Below are 22,418 nucleotides of genomic sequence, written 5' to 3'. Positions count from 1 at the left end.
GGTTTTGCAAAGTGTGTTTCAGACGAGTGGCCATGCGTTGGCATATAACTGAGATACAATTGTCGGTATCTTACAACCCAACCAGCATAGAGGTGTTGGGCTGAAGTGCTGTAAAATGCAGTGATCATCATGCAAAATAAACATATACATACACAATACCGTCTTCATGAGATAGAAATAACAGTTTTAAGAAAATGGTTTTAAGGAAAATCAAAAAAATTACCATAGGATATATTAGAATTCGTGAGTAGGAGACAGTTCAAGATACAAATTGCCTATTCAGGATTTAAACCAGCCATTTGTGCAAAATTATCATCTAATTCATTGAGCCCTCCAGTTATGGTCTTAAATTTGTGCATCCATTTACATTCCCTGATATCGAGAATGGAGTTCAAATTCCCCCCACGTGGTCCCAATGAGATCTTTTCAAGTAGCAGCCATCTGATCGATTCCGGGGCATGGTTTTTGTCTTTAAAATGGTCCACTAGTTGTGCCCCCACTGTGGAACAACGGATCCTGCTGCAGTGTTGGAATATTCGATTTTTCACTTTTTGTTGTGTTTGTCCAACATACATCAGGTCGCATGGACATAGAATCGCATAGATCACACCACTAGTATTACAATTTGTGAAAGACTTCAGATCTATCGTGAGATTATTGTAAACTATTTGCTTGGTTTCCCAACAGGTGGGGCATGCTTTACACGAGGTACATCTGTAATGTCCTACTACCTCTGGTAGTTTCCATAAGCTTTGAATCGTTGGTGCCTGTGGGGTATCTAGTAGTGATCGTACCACGTGATCCCTTACGCTTTTCGCCTTTCTGAAGGCATGCATCGGCGGCTCAGGGCTCTCAAGAGTATCCGCAACCAGATCCCAATGTTTGTTGACAATTCTTCGTATGTCGTTGCTTCTTGTGCAAAACGTCGTTACACAAATCATACGTTCATGAGATGTGGTCCGTGTCTTGGGTGCAAGTAAAGTAGATCTGTCTTGGAACCATGCTCTTTTACGAGATCTCTTGACGAGGCGCTTGGGATAGCACTTTGCCAGGGCTTGTTTTGGTTCCAGTCCGGCCCTGAACGAAGCTCAACATCCTGTGATTCTGGGCAAATCCTTTAATCTCCTCGTGCCTAGCAAAAATGAATGTGTCCTTATATAACGAAACCGGTGCCCATGTAAAGCGCTCTGATACCTTCGGGTCGAGTTCGCGCTATATAAAACTCCTGGAAAAAAATGCATTCCTTGCTAGTTAAAAAGCACGTCATTCATTGTTTGATAACCAACTGTTTGCAGTGAACAATTTGTCTTCGCTTTCACTACTACTGGTCCATTTTGGTGTAGTAAATTGCAAAGACCATAATGGTGGAAATAAATAGCCAACATTATTGAAACACATACGGATTTGAAAACAACAAACGTACAAACGTATACGTCGATCGGCTCGGCATTTGGAAGGTTTGGTGAGGATGCGCTACATACATATAGTCACTAGATGTCACTATTTCTCACAAAACAGCAATTGACAGTGCAGCAAAAATAAAAGGATAGTCAGTGTGTCCCTTGAAGAGAAATTGAAAAGGTTGAACTGGAAGTGTGTGTTGTAATGCCATTAGTATCATATCACTGGGGTCCGTATTCTGTAGTGGAGAGATGTATGTCACTTTTAGTAACACACATCTGAGTAAGGTCGTGGATTTACCTCACCTATAATATTCTGTATTCTAAAAGGTACTCCATATTGTGTAATGAATGTGATAGATCAAAAATTCACTATGTTTCGCTATTATTAAGGAACTCGTCTACATCGACATTTGAACCACAGGGGTCACACAATATCAAGTAATCGACAGCACACCAGGGTATGGCACAGCACACAGGTGAAAACTCAGGTTTCGTTTGAATTAAGGAGTCTACAGTGAAAAATTAGGTATTAGACAGGATAAAAGACCCCCCACCTAGATTACCATGAGCCTACAAAGTCTCTTGGACTCACGAATGCTGACAACCAACTGAACTTTCCAGTCTCAATAAACATGGGTCTCTGGGTTAAATTCACTATCATGATTCTGTATTGTACCCCCTGTATAACGGGGCAGTATGTATACTAGCGCTTAATGAATATAGAGCATCCCTGATTTGTTTTGCCTTGAACTCTCAGCTGGGGCCTAGTTGGAGAGGGTTTCTAGCATTTGTGTACTGTGATTTATGGGTGAAACTTTACTGTGGTGGAACATTGCTTGTCAGTCTGACATTGATCTCCATGCTGAAACGGGGGAATGGTTGTAGTGTTTGTCAGCTTGCTGGCAGACCTGTAGTCGTGTGCTTGTTTGTTTGCGCCAGACGATTGCACATATGGGGCACTGATGGAAGCTCTGGCAATGAAGGCAAAGAGCAGGCATTGCATTTTGTCTTCCAGCTACACTACCAAGTCATAGGAGGGTGGGTAAAGTTGGAAAGGTTTTCTCTTGCAAACTTCCCGTCATTCTTGTGAATACTTTGCTTACACTACATTTACTTCCTGTAGGGTGCAAACTTCACCACCTGTGGGTATTCACAAAGAATCAGGACTTCCACAAACAACCCTTTTAAGTAGTTGCAAGAAAAAAAGATTGTCAACATCCCCCAGTTTTAACGTGTGAGTTGAACAATTAACTTGCGCGAAAACAGCACGTCCCATTTCGGCGCCAAACAGCATTCACATGGAAATATTGCCAGTTTGCACGGAAAACTGGAGGTTCGCCAATACTCAGGAACTACGCAAGTCTTCACGCACACAATAAAAATGTGGCACACCCCCAGGGACAGATTTATCATTGGATTGCGTTCCCGTCACGCTAGGTGTTGTCAGCGCAACGCAATCCTTCAATCACATTTACCAAGCAATGCAAGGCTACCTTTCTGGCCCTGCGCTGCATGGTAAATCAGGAGTACCGTGTGGTAGGGCAAATCGCTGCCTTGCGTTTCTATGGGTGGATTGTGCACCAGCACAAGGATAGAGCAGGAAAGGCCACATCTTTATAGATATGGCGTATTCCTGCCCTCTCTATTAGGGCGAGACACACAATGGATGGACGGAATGCAGAACAAATCAAAACATTCACCCCCAGTCAAGAGATATGGGTTAAATCCATCATTCTGTTGCTCACCATGCCACCCCAGTTCAAACCTGGCCATATGCAAATCAGTCTTGACCCTGTGCCTCATGGGAACAGTCCAGCCCGAACTGCCAATCCAGGCCCTCCCTGGACCTGAAACAAGCATTCTAGAACCGGTTTCGGGGTTTCACCTCTCTTCAGCCAGGATAGCTTGATTCCAGTGGCATGGAGAGCACGGGACCCACATCTGGGCATACCTGGCGCACTTGGGGCGAGAAAGCAAAAGACACACAATAGATGGACGGAATGCAGAACAAATCAAAACATTCACCCCCAGTCAAGAGATCTGGGTTAAATCCATCATTCTTTTCCTCACCATGCCACCCGAATTTAGACCTGGCCATATGCAAATCAGTCTTGACCCTGTGCCTCATGGGAACAGTCCAGCCCGAACTGCCAAGCCAGTCTCTATTGGACACAGCGCAGTAAGTTGTCTTGCAGCGTTGCGTTAAAGTTTGATAAGTTCTGTCCCCAGATTATAAACAAGCTCGCAAAGTCTTGGTATCAGGAGAGTTTAAAAGGGAGTTGTAAAAAAAAAATCAAGCATATTTTAACAGGTTATATGAACTACCAGTGCTTTGTAAATGGAACCATATTTCATTTTTTATTTTATTACGGTTATTCGTATAGTATGGAACTCACCCCGGTGGACAGTAAATTACTGTATATAGCACCGGCGGGCACTGTAAAAACTTCCACGAGTACTGAACAGTCAGATAGTGGCCACTGATCTTCATCATGGAGTGAGTGAAGGCCTTTTCTTGCAAAGTATGTGAAGATTTGTGCACATTTTCGTAAAAGCTTGCAAGTTAAATCACACTGATGTTAAAATAGCCTCAGCAAAATCAGGATTTATGAAAAAATATAAGCAAACAAGAAAAGAGACAAGTACCACTATTTGTTTAATAGTAGTGTCAATCTTTTGGACATCTTTGTATAAATGCCAAAAAGCATGTAACACATATTTCGTTCAAAAACTACAAAATATGTGAGGGTCACAAACTAATAGCCGAGTTAAGTTTTAGCCTGAAAATCTGAACTTTTGTGAGCATTTTTGTCTGCAATTGTAATCTGATGTACATTCCTTCGTGTCTGTTGTCACCTGCAACAGAAAGGTATTTAGTTGTATAAAAAAAAGCTCACGAGTTACAGGCACAACTCTTTTTGAGAGTACACACAAGACAAAGCTAAGCAGGGAATACACTTGTGTACAAAATACTCATGGGTTACTATGCAGTATGACTTCAAAATACTCACGAGAGAAAGCTAAGCAAGGTAAGCTCAGCCATACACATTTTTCACAAGTTAAACATGCCAACTAACTCATGCAAGGAAAAACTACTCCCAGGATTATACGAATGGCTGTGAGGCAATTTAGCGAACTATGCGAAGGTCAATAATCGGAAAGTATGACTTTGATTGTACAATTAAACATTACACACTTCTAAACCATTACTCAATTGCAGACCATGTGCAAACATAGATAGAATTAGTTTACATTCTTTTCTCATCCAAGAAACTGACTGCATCACAAGACAGTACAGAAAGTGCAATATGTGTCCATGTTGTGGCCAATATTGATAATCCATGTAATTCACACTTTGACTTGCTCCTGAGAAGGCATCACAGCTGCTTTTCACACAATTATTTTATCGAAGGCATAATTTACATTTTGGTGCAAACATTTTCAAAATACTAGAGGTATTTTGAATATTATCACATTTACAGCAATACAAGCTCACTAACATTTAAAACCACCACCCAAGAAAAGTCTGACCACTGCTCCCTTTTCAAACACACATTTGGATTTGGGCTGCTAAAATGGGTCAGTGCACAGTCAAGAAATAACATGATCTTTCTTTGAAAATATCTAACAAAAGAACTGTTTGATAGTCATACATTCACCACAGTAAACAGCGTTTTGTTCGCATGCAAAACAACGCATGCCATGACGCGGTCATTACAACGACCACGTTGTTATTTCGCATACCGTTACAAAGCAAGTCGGAAGAACGACTTGCATTAGGGGGAAGAAGGTGTTGGATTTAAAATCCAACACCTTACCTAGTGTCCGCACAGACTGGAGTTTGAATAGTAAATTATACTATTCCAACATCCAGCGCCCCCTTAAAGCAAGTTGTTCTTCCGACTTGCATTGTAACGGTATGCAAAATACCAACGCAGTCGTTGTAACAACCGCGTTGTTATGGCATGCGTTGTAAAAGCATGCGAAAAAAAGGCCTATATTCGTTCACCACAGCTTTTCTGTGCAACGCAGATTTGGCTGTCCCTCCTCCCCAAAACCCTTTAAGGATTTCAATGAAGGAACAAATTAATACATTTCAAACGGACCAGCGACACAACCTCAGGCAGGACTGGAATTAGTAGACGTGAAGCATTTGAAAGTGATATCACAGAAGAAAGGGGAACATTGAATAGACAGTGGCAGTTTAAGAAGTGATTAAATGAGTTGACAAGAGGATGCAAGTAAAGTAGACTAAGGGGCATATGTGCAAGCCTCTATCGTCACCACAATGTCACTTTTATCGGCGTTGTGGTGATGATAGGGGCTGCGCCTATATACAAGGCAGTGTTAAACCACTTAACGTGGCTTAATGCTGCGTGGTACACAAGGCCGCCTTTCATGCTATGGTTGGCGTGCAGTGGGTGTTGTGGTGGCAGTGCCAGACTGGGAACCAAACCTGGCCCTGGCAAAGTGCTCGGCCGGCCCTCTGGGGAGGTTGGGGGTGCGACCGAGCTCTTTGCCGGGGCCGGTTTTCGGGTGATTTTGTTACAGGGCCGATTTTGCAGCTATGCTGCAAAAACGGCCCCCAGGGACCCAAAACCGGCCCCCACCCTTGCGGCGCACCGGGGGATTGCCCGGTGCCCACAACGGCCAGTCCGGCCTTGTGTGGTGGGCGTTCCATAGCAACACCCATTGTATTTGACGCTGCCCCCTATGTACAAGAGTGGTGTACATAGGAGGCAGCTCCAAAATTAAGACCAGGAAAACCCTGGTCTTAAGTTGGAGAAACGAGGAGAAATGCATTATTTCTCCTCGTTTTTGCTTTTTCCATGTGTGCTGCCTTGTGCAGCATACATGGAAAAAGCAAAATGCCATGGTTTGTTTATGTACAGGAAGATACAAATATATATAACCGGATAAATCCTTTGAACGCATTTCAGGTGTAGTCATGTCAATCTTATGTCTTAGGATAAATCCATATGCGGCCATGTATTGAACTGTATATATGCAACAATGTTTTCTTCTTTTTTTTGTTTTTTTTGTGCAAATAGGTGCAAAGTGTGCAAAAAGTGCCAATTTAAAGTGCTAAATAAACAGCATGTAATTATACACAAGAAAGATCTGATAAAGTTCAATGATAATACAAACCATTTAAAAGTTAATATATTATTAACAGTAAAATAACCACAGCCGGGCAAAATACTAATAAAAGACATATAAAAAACCTTAGTTTGCATTAAAAGAATTTCTTATTATACTAGTTATGTAGCTGTGTAGCAAAGAATAATAAATCTATATTTTAGGCCTGGCCGTAAAACTCCGCTCCAATCGCAGAGTTTGCGGAATACAGTCAATCCGCGGCGTAGCGCGAAGCTTCTGAATTCCGCCTTTCAGGCACTAAGTGGATTTTTATATGTTCGAGCACTTGAGATTTGTATTGGCGCTCTCTTGTGAGCACCACAATACTCTTGGACCGCTCGCGAGCACAAGACTTCGTGCTCCCTTGCATCACTAGCGAGCTCCCGCAGGACTCTGCACTCACTGGCATGGATTCCGGCAGTGACGGCGCCAATCTAGTGCTGATCATGAGCCCAAATGGAGCGCTCGAGCAGCTTTTGTGCTCAAGATGCAGCCGAGAAGCATTTTGAGGGGATTTGCTTCTCTAACTGGCTGTTGCAGTTGTTATTTTGTGTGCGAGAAGCCTTTTCTAGAGGCTCAAAAACATTTTTATGTAGACATTGGAAAACTTCTGGTAGGTCTTAGGATGTAACTGGACAAGGAATAATAGGCCTAGGTTTAAAAGTCGAGTAGCTAGAGAGGACACAGACTGAACTGCTGCATCTTTGAAGACCTGAATAGCAGCCCATTGGTTTTTAAGGCACAGCTGTGCCTTAAAATGTTTTGAACACTCAAAGGATGATTGCAAGAAGCAGGAAGAATAACTTTTGTTTCACACCAGCTCTCAAAACTATTCAAGTGGTAATTGTAAACCATTGACATTGCACGTCTTCTGGACTGCTGAATACTTTAAGCCACTTTAGGAGAGCAACACTGTACCATACGTTCTCCCTTTTAAGAATACTACCCCAGTCTCAGATGCCTGAAAGTGGTGGTAGATAAGGAACTCTGAGGGAAGATGGATGCCCAATGAGGAAGCGTAAACGGCTGAAGACGCAGAGGAAACCAAGCTCTTCTAGTCCCACCTGGGATTACTAGAAGCACCTCACATGATCACCCGGGATCATCTTCACTACCCTGGATATTAGCAGGAAGGGAGGAAATGTGTAAAGAAGACCTGGGCACCAAGGAACTGATGTGGTATTCCACGCCCCTCCCACAGCCTCCCTGATTGGAATTAGCTTGCAAAAAATGTGTGAGAAGGATTTTCTGTGCTATGGCAAAGACAGTTAACCATGGATAACTGAACTGAACTTCTAAGACATTTCCTGAAACTGAACTGGACTGGATAGAGATATCGCGGAAGGAAAAGTCAAGTTGGGCAGGTCCACAGGTCCATGCTCCTCTGAAAGATATACTGCTGACAGAGAGAGCCGGTTCCCCTGTGCCTAGTGTCATATTTTCCAGGGAAGGAATTCTAGGGAAGGAGCCTTCATGATTTATATAGGTTTTCACCACCTGATTGTCAGTTTAAAAACAGACTGCTTGATGTGTCAATAAGAGAGTAAACTACAAGGAGCTCTCTTGACAGCAGCCACTTCCTTCCAAGTGGAAGATGCATTTTTTCCTGTCTGTTCCAATGACCCTAGGCCTTCCTGTCCCCCAAAACTGCTCCTTGTCCAATTTAGCTTGCTTCTATTGTGAGCACTACAGGTGACGTGGATACTAGCTGGAACCCCTTGTTCATAGTCCTCCGAATTAACATAGATACTAAGGAGCATATTATCAAGCAGGCCGTTAAAATTATTGCCGTTTTAGCGGCAGAAAACTGCTGCTAAAGCGGCGATAATGGGCTTGATAATATGCCCTGGAGAATTCCAATAGAAGCCCATGTTCACACCAGAACATTGGTTTCTATTGGAATTCACAAGGCCATATTATCAAGCCCATTATCGCCGCTATACCGGCGGTTTTCTGCTGCTAAAACGGTGATCATTTTTAACGCCCTGCTTGATAATATGCCCCTAATAGATTTGAGGAGTCACTGGTAACACACATCATTGTTTTGGGACATGGGCTCCAGAAATGTGAAACCATCTAGTGATGCACTACAGGGTGAAGAGGAAGTCATCCCCATGGAACGAGAGATAGGATGGATTACATGTCCCCTTTGCTCTCATTCACCTACTCTCTGTTGCTTGATCTTTGGCTAGCAGTGCTGGCAGATGAGAAGTGGACTTCTGTTTCCTTTCCTCTGAGAGGAACACCAGGCCCATGTCTGTTTAAAAAAAAAATGACTCATATGAAGAATAGAATGTGCGAGGGATTTGGGTTTGATTTCTTGATATTTATAAGAAAACCATGATCTTGAAGAAACCTGCACCATTGCTGCACCCCCTCGATTTGTCTTGGAGAAAGAATAAGATGCAATTAACCAATCATCAAAGTATTGATAAAAATGAATACCTTGAGAACGTAATATACCCACTGATGATGCCAAGAGCTCTGTAAAAACCTTTGACGCACATGCGAAACTGAAGGGCAACAGCTGGAGCTGAAAATACTCTCGATTCGAGCAAAAGCATAGGTATCTCTAGAATTCTGATACTTTGAATACGGAGATATGCATCCAGCAGATCAATTCACGTTAATAATTCTCCTGGATGAGAATCCAGAAGATTAGTTCCTGGATGTCTAACACTGGATAATAGCCCTCAGATACCTTATGTGCCGAAAACATAATTGAATAGAAGTTGGAAAACTCTCTGCCTGTGTGGTAGAGGGATATTTTTCAGATACGATTGCTGCTTTGGTAAACAAGCCCTGAGCACTCTTCCAGAGAGCTGTGCTTGTTGGCAATTTATGCATCGAGGAAGAAGAGTCTTGCATAACGTTTCTTGTGGAATCCCCGGAAACGTTATCTGGTAGTCAAACTTGCCAGTTGCCAGAGCACAAGTGTAAGAATGTGGGTTATTGGTTGAGGGCGGGGTGGAAGCCCCAATCAGGCAAACACCACAATCCTTGTCAGGGTGAACCACAAAAGTCACTAAATTATCCTGGGCTTAACCCTCTGGTAGCTTGCTGAGAAAGCAGTCAGGCTTAACTTAGAGGCAATGTGTAAACTATTATGCAGCACACAAACAGGAATAAAGTGAAAACACGAGAAAAATAGGAAACCAATTTAGAAATATAGTTTACATTTTAATTGATACCAAAATGACAAAAATCCAATCCATACAACTGGGGATATGCAATCTCAACGTTTTAGGTGGATATAGCACTTAAAAACACAAAAAGTGCCATTTGCAGTCATCTGATCATGCTAGACCAGGGGAAAGCCACAGGTTCACACTGACCACGATGGAGTGCCGGCTGGATACAGGGACCAAGTTAGGCCTGTTGAAAAAGGTGCCTTCTCAAAGTCCAGTTCATAGAGTTCCGTTTGTGGAGGGCAGGCCCGAAGGAGCATGGACAGCGTCGCAGATGGTGGTTGCTATAGCTCGAAGAGCAGGCCTGGCAGAATGGGCTGTTGTCACTGTAGTACGAAGAGTCGGTCGGGTGTCGTGACGGTTGTTGCTGGAGCTTTGCATTGGGAGTCACTGCGGGCTGTCGTTGCTGTTGTACGAATGGTAGATTTTGCATTGCTGGCTATCACTGGTGGTTGCTGTAGTGCGAAGAGTCGGGTTCATGGGAGCTTCGCCTTGGTGGCTGCTGCAGGTGGCAAAGACTCAGTGGGAATTGACCCATTCACTGTCAGGAAGAGCCTAAAACTTCAGGATTTTACCTTTCTTCCTAGAAGGAGCTGACTAGGTGCCAGCCTTGGATCCAGGACCTGAGGTAGACCTCTTGGGGACTAGGAACTCACTCTAGAAGAAATCAGCAGGGCTCAGGCAGGTCCAGTGCAGCAGGTCAGCTGGGCAGTTGCAGGGAGGCCTCTGGAGCTTGTTGTGTTCCAGTAGCTCAGACAGGAGGTCAGTCAACCAACACTTGGAGTCACTCTGGTTAGCCTGGGATAAAGGGAACAGGTCTAGTCTTCCTTCTCAGAGAGCAGGACAGTCCTCTGGTAGCAGCAGGACAAACCTCTTGTGGCAGGGCAGTTCTTCTTCTGTAATGTCCCTAGCTCCAGGAGTCTTCGGATGGGTGGCTTGAGAGATCCAGTATTTATAACTGGTGCCAGCCTTTGTATAGGAGGAACATCCTTTCCTAACCCTACATCTGGTTCAGGAAATGTATTATATTTGCCTTTCAAGGCTCCAAAAAGTCTGGGTTCACAATAGACTGATGTCATGCTTCTTTGTTTGTGCTAGAAGCAAGCCCATTGAAGTGTTAGTGGGGCAGGGCACAACTCCGCCCCCATCCATTCTGGCAGGATAACTCATTCTGTCTACACCTATTCCCATTTGTGTCACTGTCTGGGAGGAAAACACAAACCGCGACAGCAGGGACATTCTCAGTCACATGGTACAGGTAGAAGGCACAAATGGTTTGAACAAGAAAATGCCAGCATTCTAAAAGTGGCATTTTCGGAATTGTGATTTAAAATCCAACTTTACCATTAAGGAGGATTTTAAATTACAATTCATTTCAGTCTAAACTGCCTAGATCATACCTGCTCCCAATCCAAAGTTAGCACGAATTAAATGTAATAAGATAACCCAGTGTTAGCCAATGGTGGAGCTAGGCCTTACAGTAGAAAACACAACCTTAGGAATTTTTCACTACCAGGACTTGTAAAACGTAATCCCACATGCCCTACTTTTTAAATTCCATACACTCCGCCCTATGAGCTTTTAGGGCCTACCGTAGGTGTGCGTTATAAGTATTAAAAGGGAAGATTTAGGCCTGACAAAAGGTCTATTTTGCCAGGTCTAAATGACAGTTTAAACTGCACTGCAGGCTGCAATGGCATGCGTGAGGCATGTTTTAAAGTGCTACTTCAGTGGGTGACACAAAGTGTGCTGTAGGCCCACTAATCAGGTGAGGCCAATTTGACTATCTTTTGAGGGAGATCACAAGTACTTTAGCACTTTTTATCAATGGTAACATTCACAGAGTCCTAAAGCTAGAAAAAAGGAATTCAGCAAAACAGGAGGAGTAAAGGCAAAACGTTTGGGGTGACCCTGCATAAAGGGCCAGGCCCATCAATGGGTATTTGTGACTGTAGAGTTCTATGTTTCCATGAAATAACGGATGCAACCCCCAACCAGAAACTCCCTGGCACAGTCCGACTTTAGGAGGAGCCAGAGGTGTAGATTCCGAGTTTGGCTGGAACTGCGATTTCTCTGGAAGATGAGTCTGCAGGCTATGCACCCCCTCCCAGAAAGGACTCATTTTCTGACTTTGTCATTCCTGGACCAAAAATGTGTTTGGCACCAAATATTCAGCCTCTAATAAAGAAGCAATACTGTCAAAAGTTGTTTTTATTTCCACCGACATTTGAACCATTTCTTCCAATTGTTGCCCAAAACATTTGGAACCTTCAATGGTAACTTCATCAGGGCTGACTTCTGAGAAGCTTTAGTCTTCCAAGATCACACTGATATGTGTCTAGGGGCTGCAATGGATGCCCTAGAAGATGCTGCTGTTGCACAGAGCCCCTCGAAAGACACATCTGATAGGAAACAAACCTTTGTCCCAAAATTGATAAAGCTGTTGAACAGCCCACCCATTCCTGCATTTGATCAGCAAATACCTGTGAATCGTCCTTCATAAGGGATCTGATTATGTAGGTGGCATTTAGCCGGATAGCAAACTTTGAAGCAGCGTAGGACCATTTAATAGCCTTCAACACAATTTTATTATTGGAATCCAATGGTAATGCATCTACTGAGATAACCGTGTCTTTAGATGGTAGCCCTGCTATGAGGTTATCAACTATTTCTGCAGAGTGGTACTCCTCTGCAAAGTATATCAATACATACTGCCTGAATGAAATGTAGGCAAAGATGTTTTCATTCATGAGTAAGTGCCCTTCTTATAGAATCTTGCAAAGGTAAATAATCTGGCTTCTTCAGTATGCATTGGGCAAAAAATCCACATCCTCCCCTAAATGAGCTGGATTTGGAAAACACAAATGTTCTCTCAAACGCTGAAGTAATTCACTTAAATCAGATCCCCAAACAAAGTACAGGGTGATTTGTGGGATCATTTTCAAAGCCTAACCTAGGCACTTTAGAATTAGGAGGTATCAATGTAGCTCTAAAAGCAGCATCAATAGCATATTCAATTATCAGCGGCAGATGGAACTTAGTCAAGGACACAAGGGGACAGACACGCGATATTGGATGTTGCTGCATCACTAGAGATCCCTCGCCCCCCCCTTCCCCCCGACCCCCCCCAGGAGTAGTGGCCCGCACCCACACCGAACTGTTTACGTAACACTTGGGGGAAAAAACACGCACACGCAGTTGCCCCTTGCCCTGTTTTGATTAGCATTTTGATTGGTTCTATTTTTTTGAGTTTCGATTAGTCTGAACATTCCCAGTTTGGGATGTTGGCAGTTGCACCAGGAATTACTCCTCCCTGAGCTATAGGTGGAGACTGCCGGAGCGGATAGTGTCGCACCGATACTTCAGGATCCCTAGAAGCGAGAACGTATTATCTGATCGAGAAACGGCTGGCATGATCACATGAACAGGGATATCCCAATAGGATAGCTAAACCCTGACACTGGAGGGCGCAGGCACTGTCCCACACTGCATAGGCCCTTGTGTATCGATTACTCGAAGTATTACATGTTATGGGTGTACAATTAACTCTACCTGGCTGGGTATGCGCATATTAGCTAACATAGCCCTTATCAAGTACCTGTACAATGTGGTTTCAGTGTGGTATGTTTCACTTCAGTTTATTTAGCTTATGGGATATATGTGTTGCCACTGACTGCGGCACTGACCTGCTGTTGTATACGGATGTCGAGACAAACAATTACCAGATGTACATGTCTTATTGCATTCTTCGATCATCCAGGCCTAAATAACATGTATAACAAGTGATATATGCACCAGACCGATTGCTGTTGTGTTTAATCCTGCTTGCTGCATCCATGCACTTTTGTATCAAACACAGCAAAATGTTAAAATGTTAATAAAAATATTCAAACAATAGCATATTCAATCATCTGCTGCTTCACCTGTATTGTCGGGGCACCCTGAACTGAAGCAGACAACTCCTCAGTAACCGGCTGAGTCGAGCTGTTTCCTAGAAAACCACACATTGAGTCAGGCACCAATGAGGGATATTAAACAAATGCTCTTATAGGCCCAGATTTAATAATGGATTTGGCATTTACTAAACCACACAAAGCCATTTTGCATGGCATTGCGTAGTTTAGTAAATAAAAAGCAACACAATGCAGCGCAAAACGCGGATTTGCATTATTTTGTATCGGAGAGGCATTTTATAGTTGGAGCATCCCCCCACGGATTCTGATACATTCTCAGATTTACTAAGGTGAGTAAACTTGTGATTGTGCCAAGAATCGATGCTTCCTGAAGTAGGCGTAACGAGGAAAAATATCTTTATTTCTCAGCATTACTTCCTCTTTCTATGAGTACACACAGAAAGAGGAAATTCGTTCAATGGATTGTTTTTGTGCAGAAAGATGTACAATCCTGCCTGTAACACAGACAAACTTGGAACAAAGTGCAAGGGTGTCTGTATTGGCACTGGGCAGCATGTAGTGCGCCAACGCTAGGAGGCAGCAGAAATGTGCCATATCTCACTAGATATGGTGCATTTTTGCTGTATCCCTTACATACAACTCAGTGCAGCAACTTTGCTTGCTGCCTTGCATTGCATGAAGTGTTTGCAAATATGTCCCATATCATTTTTATCCCCAAAGCAATGGTCGCTAAAGCATAGCAAAGAAAAGATCAGGATAATATTAAAAAGACAACCCAGAAGGTCTATAAATGTATCTCTGTTGGTCCCGTCTGCTCTGCAAGATGGAGATGATTGGTAGCTGCACTGGCCCAATAGAGAAGGCCCAAGTAGAACAAGAAAGGTTCAAAATATAGAAATATCAGATAAATATAATAATTCAATATAAAATTCTTAGCCTGATAGCATGGGAAGGTAACACTTCTGTACAAAATAATTCAAAACTGGAAGTAAAAAGAGCAACTCCCCCATTTAAGGAATTATGGATAATAGGGCGCCCGCCATGTTCCGGAAGTGTTTTAGCCGGGATAGTTAAACAATGTTATGTTATGTTATGTTATCCGGATTTATAGAGCGCACAGATGCCCCAGCAAAGGGGCGTCCCGGCGCTAGTACAGAACAAAAACCGGACAGGAGGTGGAAGACACAACACAACAACAAAACTAAGGATCCAAGGGGAAGAGAAAGGTTTTAACAGCCTTCCTGAAGGCGAAAAGCTCATCAATGGCCCGAATGTGGACAGGTAAGGAATTCCACAGCTTGGCGGCGAGAACTCGGAAAGATCGACCGCCGGTCCTGGCTCTCTTGAAACGAGGAACTATGGCTAGGTGGAGAGCAGAGGACCTCAGAGAACGAGCAGGAACGTAAGGGGAGATAAGTCGCTGTAAAATCTGAGGGGAAGAAAGCTTTAGGATTTTGAATGTCAAAATCAGGGATTTAAACTTTATTCTCTGTGCCACCGGAAGCCAATGGAGATTAGAGATGGTTTTTCTAGCAGAGCAAAATCTGGGCAAACCAACCAGGGCCCTGGCGGCAGCGTTTTGGACGCGTTGGAGACGGGAAAGCTCAGCCTGGTTGACTCCAAGAAAAAGGGAGCTAGCATAATCTAGTTTAGACAAGATCATGGCCTGCACAATCAGTTGTCGGGTGGGAGCGTCAAAATATTTAAAAGTAGACCGAAGCTGACGCAGAATCCCAAAGCAGGATGCAGCAGTCTTTTTAGTATGAGTGCAAAAACTCAGTTGGGAGTCAAACCAGACCCCAAGGTTTTTCACTTCAGTAACGGGGGTAGGGGTAGGGCCGAGTTCAGGTGGCCACCAGCTATCGCCCCACAAATGAGTTTGTTTCCCCACAATGAGCACCTCGGTTTTCTTAGCGTTCAATTGTAGGAAATTATCATTCATCCAGTGGGCCACAGATATAAGTCCCTCACGGAACTTAGCTGCCTCGAGATCGGAAGCTCCACTAATCGCAACCGCCAGCTGCGTGTCGTCTGCGTAGGACACGATGGAGAGGTTCCCACGCATGGCGACAGCAGCTAGAGGCTGGACATAGAGATTAAATAGGGTGGGGCTCAAAGCCGAACCCTGTGGAACTCCCTGGGCAATCGCATGTGGGGTGGATTCAAAGGGGGGAGTGATGACCCGGAAGGAGCGATCAGATAGAAAAGATCTGAACCATTTAAGAGCCAGCTTATCAACCCCAGCCTCAACCAGACGTTGTAATAAGATGTCATGGGAGACAGTGTCGAAAGCGGCACTTAGGTCAAGGAGCACAAGTGCCGCCGTGTGACCTGAATCCACCAACATGCGAAGGTGTTCCGCCATATACAAGAGCGCAGTCTCGGTGCTGTGACCGGGCCTGAAGCCATTCTGCGAGGGGTCTAAGATATTCGCAGAATGGAGGTGTTTTGCTAGAATGTTATTAACATGAGCCTCAGTCAGTTTAGCGGCCCACGGGAGGAGAGAAATGGGGCGATAGTTTTCAGCTTTATTGGGGTCGAGAGCAGGTTTTTTCAGGACAGGAATTACCTGCGCCTGTTTCCAAGGACAAGGTACAAAGCCCGAGGACAGAGACAAATTGATGAGCTCACAGAGCGGGGGAAGGCAAATAGAGGGGGATTCCCTGAATTGTGAAGGCCGCAGAGGATCTTTCGGGGAGCCTGATTTCACCCTAATCACGAGTTTGTCAAACTCCTCCGTAGAAAGCTCCGGAAGATGGGATAACAAGATGGTAGTTTTAGGAATGACTGTGTTACACTGCCGGGAGCCTGTGGGGCTAGGAAAGGCTAAGTAGATATCATCCACCTTATTGATAAAAAAGGCGGCCAACTCCTCACAGTGGGAGGCAGAGCAAATTGCAGCAGGAGAGGTTCTACAGGCAGAAAGGTCTTTCAGTGCTTTAAAAATAAGTTTACTAGGGTTGGTACTAGCACTGAACTCACGAGAGAAGTAAGAAGCCCGGGCCCTGCAGATGGCTCTATGGTATGTCTTGATAGTGGCAAGGTACAAAGCTTTCCTGATCGAGTCATATGACTTGCGCCAAGCTCGTTCGGCTTGTTTACACGATTTTTTTAACAGCCGAAGAGCATCGTCATACCAGGGACTGGAATGGCTGCGCTGTTGTTTAGTCAGGGTAGGAGGAATAAGCTTGTCCAATGCATTAGTGAGCCAGCTGCAGTATGAATGGTAACCAGACTCCACATCTGTGAGAGGGGCCAAAGGAACCTCACTTAAAAGCTGATGGAAATCATTAAGATTCAGCTTTTTCCACGGGCGCCTGAGAGTGGCAGGAGTAGGAGCGACAACAGGAGGGTCTTCAAGTAAAAGATGGCATTCAATTAGGTGGTGGTCAGTCCAGACCATAGGTCTAGGGAGCAGGACTTTGGCCGATGTAAGGGAAGTGAAAAAAGGGTCTAAAATGTGGCCACCAATATGTGTGTCATGATGTACTAATTGAGAGAGTTGGAGAGCCTCCAAATCAGCACAGATGCTACTGGCTGCCGAAGGACAAGGAGAGTCAAAATGCAAATTCAATGTCTGTGGGATATGGGAATTGCTCAGTGTGTAAAGACTGTACAAGGAAGACAGGTGAGGAGGTAACAGCTTGGATAAATCTGCTTCCCATTCTCCCTCAACCCTTTTATTCAGAGTAGGCGTGGAGACAGTGCAGTGCGTAGTGCATGCCGATGGCCAGGAGATAGGCCCCAGTGCCATAGGAAGTCCCTTTACGTTTCAAGGAATGCTTCCCGTGGCAGAGGAATTAGAAATGATTAGTGCTGTGCACATAGTTTAGGGCTGAAGGGTGCTTCTGCAGAGGCAGTGCACTGGAAGTGTCTTTCCCGAGGTACCCTGTTCTTCCTTTGGAGATAGGTCAGGGATACCCAAGGAGTTCATTGACAAACTCCCCAACTAAAGCGTGCAAGTGTGGGTTTTCCCAGTAGCGGGTCTGTGTGATGAAGATGTGATCTTCCACCCCATGAGATGTATATGTTGGGTACCAGAATATTGTAGCCTATAAATAGTGTGACAAAAATATTGTATCCTAAATGTCATGTACAAAAAATCTCCCCATTGGAGTTAATGATAGAAAATCTATACCCAGTGGGATTTGGTTGTAATCTAATTTTTGGGAACACTATACTTATGCTAGAAAATATCTATGTTGTTAATAATCCGACATACAGCTGAGTGTAAATCATAGGTCTTCTGTATACCGTGTCCTGTCTCCTATTTCGCTGTGTACTATTGTCAGTGTTTCCTTTCTCACCCTGTCCTGTAGCTCCCTGTCCTTGTGTTTCCTTGTTCCTGTGATTCCAAGAAAAGGTGTGATTATAACGCCTTGGTACAGTCACAAAGGTTAAGTGAGAAAGCACTGGTTCATCCGCTTGCAAACTTACAAGCATGGGCAAACACCCCCTTTTGTCTGATTTGCAATTTGTAAAAGCAATTGTTTTATTGCCCATTTGTACGTAAAGAATTTAAATTCTGTTTTCAAAGTCAGCTGTGGTGGCCTCATTAATATCAGCTGGCATCCTATTTTCAAGACTCCTATAATTGTACGTTTTTTTTATTTATTTCCAGATACATATTTTCAAAGATGACATGGTTGGGCTGCATGAAAACATTTTTATAAAAATATATCTTATAATGGGTGTAATAGTTCATTAAGAGCAGGTTCACCTTCTATAGCTGAAACATACTGGAATTAGTAAAAACAAAAATACAAAATTATAAAAAATTATAAATGCTTATAAAGGTAGTACCAGCAGAAAGAGGGTCACATTTGGATCTTATGTTAAGATCTCTCCTGGGGGATAATACCAGTGTAATCATGCAGAAATTTTGTTTACCATGAAGATATTCCTCAGAGCCTGGTCAATTTATCAGATGTTGGAAATGTAGAATTACCCTGGTCGCAAAAACGTATATATTTAATTCACAAAACATTTTGCTCATAAATAATTCACTGAGAATTTTGCACACATAAGTCACCTTAGGTGCACAAAAAAGCTATTTACAGATGAAAATTACCAGTCATGATTCACAGAATAGGAACTTGAGGAATTTTCTGTTCAGAAAGTGTACTTGAAGATTGTGGTCATTTGGCTTCTATGGAAAATTGCTACATTCATGATGTAAATTTTAAAAACAGAATTGTAGATTCTTTTTGAGTGGGGCACTCTGAAATATTGGTGATACATAACAAACACACACAAACTAAAATGTTTGCAGATATCTGCGTACCTCTTGCGGGTAGTATCCCACAATGGAAACAGACAGGGGTAGATATGTTTCCAGAACGGTGACGGTGAGGGAGCAGTTCTATATATTTCCAGGGGGTGTAGAAGAAGGCAATTCTCCATGTGGAATCTTTTTTTCACTGTGACGAGAAGTACCTGTGTAAACACACATTTGCATCACATTTATTTCTGTAGAATTATCCCCCTGTGGAAGATTTACGTAGGTAATTTTTTTTCAGTGGAATACTCCAGAAATTCTGACTGGTGTATACTTGTTTGGGAACTTATCTGATCCTTAAAATGTCAGGACTCAGTTGTAAGCAGGGAAGTCATTCAGCAGTAACTGAGTTTCAACATATGTATGAGGGCTTTATGAATAACATACGAGAGGATATGTTTATGACTGGTTTACTCAAAAGTAAATGGTTTTATTATTATTATTAGAACATTGGAATGTTGGGAGCTCCATTGAAAACAATGGAGTGCTCCGGGCTTATAATGGCTGGTATAAGCCTGGAGCTCCAACATTCCAATGCTTCTTTGTTCACTGCTCTGGCTGTGAACAAAGGCTTCAGGGAGCCTGAGGGGATTCCAATCCCCTCACGCTCCCATAAGGCTTTTTTTTTTTTTAGAACATTCTGTCCTCTAGTGGCAGAATGTTCTAATAGCCTTATAGCCCTTCCTAGTCGGGCTATACCGGCTATTAAAGTCCCTCTCCCTTGTTAAAGGCCCTCGCCTTCAGCTCAGGCCTTTAACGCTGGAGAGGGCCTTTAATAGCCGGTACAGCCCTCTACAGCAGGCTATAAGGCTATATTGAATTTATAAGGCGCAACAGCTACCCAAAAATGGTTTCCCGGTGCCGACAAAGACCAAAAAGAAGGAGAGGCTGCTTATTTATTTACTGATTGAAAAGCCATGTCTTGAGGGATTCATGAAATAGCGTGTAGACCGCTTCATTCCGGATAGCTATAGGAAGTGTGTTCCACAAAGAGGGACCAAGATATGCAAATGATCTACCTCCCATTTGAGACAATCAGATTCTTGGCACAGAAAATTTCACTTGGTTTGATGGAAGTATCCCTCTAACCTACCAAAATATCTCAATGTAGATTTTCCAAATTTTGTTTCAGAGTAAGAGGGATTTGGAGGCGCTGGATATGTTGTGGAAGGGGATGTATGTATGGGTGGGAGGAGAGGACCAAGGGCTTTGGTCCCGATACATGAGGGTTCCTTTGTGGGAGAAGAAAATATGAATGAGATTGTTTTGGCCCCTAATTGTAAATACCATTTGATGGTGGCAAGACAAGTGCTTGAGATATAACGATGGTAACACCAACCTACTGCCCCTTATTGTTAAATTAAACAAACAGCTTAGGGAAATGTTCTGAAGCACGAGTATGGTCTTGAAAAGGATGTAATACAAGATAAAAGATTTAGGGCCCGATTACAAACTTGGCGTCCGCCAAATGATAAGTTCCATAGGATATAATGTAATTGCAATATGGCGGACGGGATATGTCACGTTTGTGACGGAGTAACCCTGTCTGCCAAGATCGTAATCAGGCAATTATTCTCCTTCCTGGGATTGGCAAGACGCCCCTGCTGAAACCCTGTTGATAAAGCATGGCTTCTAATGGGAATAATTATAGGAAAATTTGTGGTGCTCGTTCAATGCAATGGTAAATCAAAACTGCATGTTGAGCTACAGCATAAGAAAATGCTGAATCTGGTGGGGATGGATACAATTCCCTATTCAAATAGAGGTAAGATTTGGAAAATTTGTATGGATTTTATATTCAGAAAATCTGCTGTGGAAATGTGTATTTTTGCAGCTAGGCAGGGCTGTTCTATTTAGATGCTATAAATGCTTTGAGTACCTAAATAAATGGATGTAGGTGAGAGACGTTATTCCATCTAGATGTGCATCAGGCGGTGTAATTTGGTAAGCTATGTCCCCTTTGAAAAGGTGTATTCATGCACTGCCCCTGGCCCCCCTCTAAAATACAGAAGGGGCTTTAGGGCCCCATCAATAATCCTGATTGTTTGACCGCTGATGCAGAGGACGCAAATTCTAAGAGGATATTGTCTCCTTACAATGGGAGTGTCCCTTTATGGCACCGAGGAACTCCCCTTCACTTCTGCTCCCATTATTTAAGTATAGTCCCTTCAGGAAATAAAGCCTTGCTGCATGTGCTGAGTGTAAGCCGCCCAGGAGATGAAGGACATTCAATACAACCCTTGGGGGCACTGTGGGTGGGTCATAGGGTGCATTGTGGTTCATTCATGGGTTGTGGTCTCCGTGAATGTAGCCTGTCCCCCTTCTAAAGGGTGTCCACCGGTTAACACACCTTGTGTTTGCACCCATGTATGCACTAACAGGATTCCCACTGCACATGTGATATTACACATGTGGCTTTACAAATCAATTAACATTGAGGTGCTTGGGGCCCAGTGAGCCTTGGTCCTACCTAGGACTCAAACCGCTCTTGATGACGCTACCCCACTGCCACCCTTTCTTTACCAATTCCTGGAAGGACTGTAGCACACTCTGGAAGAGCTGCAAACTGTTTCAAGGTGTAGTCAGCACTCTTCCCTGCCAGTGCACGAGTAATGAAAGTGTGAATATGAATGGAGACATTTATTTTTAAATTAATAAAGTTAATAAAATATTTTATAAGAAATATCTCGTTTTTTTAACGAAGTTAAATTGATTTTTTGTTTAATGTAATTTAATTTAGCATTCTTTCCTATCGGTGGTATTTTAAGTCCCTGCCCCCATTATATTCCATGTAAGAGTATTGTAGTACCAATGCCTGGCCATGTGTGGTGCTGGACTTACTCCAGGTCTGAGCTGTAGTACATGATTAGGGCAGTATTTGGCAGTAGTAACTTTAGAAGTGCAGGCTGTGAATGGTAATGAGCATACTCTTTTTTTGGGGGGGGGGGGGTACATGTTCCTCTCTAAACCCCTTCCTAACCTTCACTTAAGTAAGGAAAGTATTCCTGATTTTCCAATCTCTCCTCCCTTTCCCACCCACGTATCTTCCTATAACATATACAGAGGCACAACTAGAGCCAAAATTCGTGGGGGCAGGGGCTAATACAATTTTCAGGGGGGTAATTCTTCCAGCAAAAGGCAGAGTGGAGATGCGGGGGCTCTAAGAAGGGGTGAAAAACAACAAAGCCTCGTTAGCAAGTAAATGGTCTTTTAAAGACCTGTGAAGTACTCTGGTGTGTGCCCGGGAAGCTGTCTCAGCCCGGGCTGCTACACTCGACGGGGGAAGGGCTGAAGCCATTTGAGCCCTATGGGCGTTGAGCAGCTCAACATATACCTACATGTGCACAGGGTCGGCGCAGTCAGGACCGAGGTTTTTCCACACATAAAAGATAGGAGGTGGGGAGGGGGACCTCCACATGTAGGTTTGTGAATTGCATTTTGTACTATGTTAGTCGTAAGAACTATTGTAGTGCTAATAAACACACTACAACATGCA

The sequence above is a fragment of the Lissotriton helveticus genome, chromosome 10 (assembly GCF_964261635.1).
Source record: "Lissotriton helveticus chromosome 10, aLisHel1.1, whole genome shotgun sequence".
Lineage (NCBI taxonomy): Eukaryota > Metazoa > Chordata > Amphibia > Caudata > Salamandridae > Lissotriton > Lissotriton helveticus.
This window is presented reverse-complemented; position numbering follows the sequence as displayed.